Source organism: Octopus bimaculoides, chromosome 1 (assembly GCF_001194135.2).
Source record: "Octopus bimaculoides isolate UCB-OBI-ISO-001 chromosome 1, ASM119413v2, whole genome shotgun sequence".
In the NCBI taxonomy this organism is placed as follows: Eukaryota; Metazoa; Mollusca; class Cephalopoda; order Octopoda; family Octopodidae; genus Octopus; species Octopus bimaculoides.
This window is the reverse complement of record NC_068981.1, coordinates 16,288,745-16,292,663: the sequence shown is the minus strand read 5'-3', so window position 1 is coordinate 16,292,663 and position 3,919 is coordinate 16,288,745. Positions and strand designations below refer to the sequence as shown.

Genomic DNA, 3,919 nt, shown 5'->3' with positions numbered 1-3,919 from the left:
ATATATATATATATATATATATATATATACACGAGGCTTCTTTCAGTTTCCGACTACCGAAGGCCTTGGTAGGCCCGAGGCTATAGTAGAAGACACTTGCCCAAGGAGCCACCCAGTGGGACTGAACTCAGAACGATGTGATTGGGAAGCGAGTTTGTTATCACACAGACATACATCACATTATATATACCAGATATTGCTGCACACCTAGCTATACACACGTGCAGTTATTTACACTACACGCATGTATATATTTACGTAAGTGAACTTTTTTGAGTTTTTAGGGGCACGATCTAATTCAACGTTTAACGTGTGTGTCTAGGTGTCTGCCTCGGTAAGGCAGGCCTTAGAAATCATCTGATGAGCCACACAGACAGAGTAATTATTTATCTTCCAGTTTTTCAATCATTTGACCGCCTTGAAAATTGTTGTGTCGAATAAATGAACTGACACCCTTCTTTTTATTTTATCGAACTCCATTGACGAACCACTAAATTACAGGAACATAAACATACCCACACCGGTGTCAAGCGGTGACACATGACAAGCTTCGTTCAGTTTCCGTCTGACAAATCCACTCACGAGGCTTTGGTACTCCCGAGGCTATAGTGAATGACCCTTGCCCAAGGTGCCACGTAATAGGACTGAACCCGGACCATGTGGATGCAAACTTCTTACCACACAGCCAGGCCTGTTAACTATGCATCTCTATTTCTTGTGGTTATGGAAAAGAATGTGTATTAAAAAGTAGAGTGAACGTCATATAGAGGTGAACGTCAGGAAAACAATTTGTTAAGACTTATTGCAAGAATGTGTCCAACATTGCTATATCAGTTAAAACAGTATAAGTCCCTAGCATAATTGAAAAGCCACATCCATCTGGTCATATTTAAACGAACAATCAAACCATGGTATTAATCGAAATTGGGTTGTAGCCAATGTATGTATGTATGTATGAATGTATGCATGTATGTATGTATGTATGTATGGATGGATGTATGTATATGCGTGTATGTATGTATATGTGTGTATGTATGCATGTGTGTGCGTATGTATATTTGTACGTATGCATTTATGTATATATGTATGTTTGTATGAATGCATGCATGCATAAATTATTATGTATGCTTGTATGTATGCAAGCACGTATGTATATATATATGTAGGTATGTTTGTATGTACGCATGCATATATGTATGTATATATGTATATATGCATGTATGTATGTATGTATCATGTATGCTTGTATGTATGTATGTATGTATGTATGTATGTCTGCATGCATGCATGTATGTATATATTTATGTATGCATGTATATATATATGTATGCATGTATGTATGCATTATTATATATGCTTGTATGTATATATACATGAATATATGTATGCATGTGTTTATGTATAATTTAACAGTGCATCTGTGTTGAATAATTAATGTGCTAAATTCCATTGCATAAAGTTTGTCACTTCGCTTTCTGTTTCATTAAACGACATAAAATAATCTTTTGGAGATTAAAGAATTCCTTTTTACTTTGCTTTGCTTTTTTCTCTTATTTACAATCTCTCTCAGTTAAATATATACCGATTTAAATTTCTTTTTAAATAAATGTGAAATATCGACAGTTTCATGATCACAATACCATTGCGATACAGTGATTGATTTTGTCTGTTGTTAAGTTAACGTTAAGAGAAGGTTATTGTGTCAATGCTAACGGCAGTTTGCTCTGTCAAAGAGAACAGAAAGCTGTTAAGCCGAAAGGGTCTGTATGTTAGGTCAAAGGTAAGGGGAAGATATTGAATCGGAGATAAGGGGTATTTGAATTAGAGATAAGAATGGAATTTATTGAGTCAAATAAAAGGGGAGTGTGTTGATGGAAAAGTAAATGGCTATTTGTTTAGTAAAGATGAAGGAAAGGTTGTTCAGTATGAGATAAAAGCTGTGGAGAATTACCGAATCGGAGATAACAGAAGGTTGTTGAATCAAAGTCAAGTGAAGATTGTCAAGATAACGTTAAGGGGAATTTGTTGAGTGAAATTTAACGGGTATTGGCTTAATGAAAGTTAAGGAAAGGTTGTTGAGTGGATGATAAGGGAAGATTGCTGATTGAAAGATAAAGGTAAATTGTGAATTCCTGAGTAAAAAAGATTAGTCAAGTCAAAGGTAAGTGAAAGCCGTTGAGATAAAAATAAGGGTTACTTTTTCTAGTGGAAAATAACAGAATTTATTTGAGTCAAAAGTAAATCTAACGAATTAATTCTATTTACTTTATGAAAAGTGGGAGAATATTAAATTTGAAGAACTCTGATAATATGTGTAAAGATTGAATTACTACCCAAATAATCTACTGCGAAGGAAACAAAAGTAGCACAAGCCCAAGGATATACTGTGTGGTCACGTGGCTAAGAAAATGGTGTAGGAATTGTTGAGTGGGTATGGAATGTCCACACATATTAATATATAGCTAAGATGTTCGCTGGACATTTGGGTAGATACAAATGCCATTGAACCATATAATATCATGGAGGTTGTCTTCAGTCGTAGGTCGACCAATGCTTTTCCTGTATAATTGAAGGAAACTGCTGGAGCCTCGTGGAGCTTTAGGTGTTTTCGCTCAATAAACACTCACAACGCCTCGTCTGGGAATCGAAACCGCGATCCTATGACTGCGAGTCCGCTGCCCTAACCACTGGGCCATTGCGCCTCCACACACACACACACACACACACACACACACACACATATATATATATATACATATATATATATATATATATATATGTATACATGCCTATACGGATACGCATATATATCTATCTATACCTTTACGTATACGCGCGCACACACGCATACATATATGTATATACACACTAAAACATATACATACATATGTACATGCATACACATATCTATATTTATGCGTTCCACGCACACACACACACACACACACACACATATATACATATATATACATATTACACCAGTTGCCAGAAGACAAAATTGTGTGTATGTTTGAATGTGTGTGTGTGTATGTGTGTATGTGTGTGTGTAATGTTAACTTTAGCTCTAGAAATATAAATTAAAAAAAGGAACTTCAAGCGATTGTCTTTGTTAAACGGACGTATATAGCAGCGGCATTTCCCACGACTTCTTAAATGAGGACAGATTAGTTAATGTTATCTAGTGTGTACAATGCCCAGAACAAAAGACAGGTTCATAAAGGTGAAATGCCGACGATCCTATTTCTGGCCAAGGAAAACTGATCTGCATCTAAACAACGACACCAAAAAGCAACAATGATGACGGCGACGACCCCCTCAGAAATAACAATAGCTTATGGTACAAGATAAGAGACACGTGATAAACCCATACACAATTCTTCCTTTGATAATTCTTTCTTCACTTGGAATTATTGACATTAGATTCTTTTATTTACTGCAGACAGATAACTTTGATTGTAATGCTGCCTCTTGTCTTATTAGTAAGGTGTTCCAATTATTTTTGAATTAGTTCCTTATCTTCTTAGTCTCAACAATCTCTCTAGTTCATTAATTACAGTTTGCACTGGTTGTTTTCACAAACATTGCGTTGATATTAGTGGTCTTTGCAGTTCACTGTTCAAATTACTGTTGTTTCTGCTGTCATTTAGTACAAAGCCAGTCCTTATAACCAAGATGTATGATCGACAACATTCTAGTCATGTCCCCGGTTCTTCGGTGAATTTACTACGAAATTTTGTATTGCTTCATTTTATTTGCTGACGTTTGTATATGATTTGAGCAAAATTTAGCTGTATTTTTGAAAAGATGAACGACAACGACGTAAATCTTCTTCTTCTTCTTCTACTTCTCCTTCTTCTTCTTCTTCTTCTTCTTCTTCTTCTTCTTCTTCTTCTTCTTCTTCTTCTTCTTCTTCTTCTTC

The 3,919-nt window shown here is 35.5% G+C and overlaps 1 protein-coding gene across 4 annotated transcripts in view; it reads left to right on the top strand.

Annotated features, from left to right (window-relative positions):
* Positions 1-3,919, top strand: part of LOC106876580 (glutamate receptor 2) — a 737,813-nt gene that overhangs the window by 243,586 nt on the left and 490,308 nt on the right. The window lies entirely within an intron of this gene.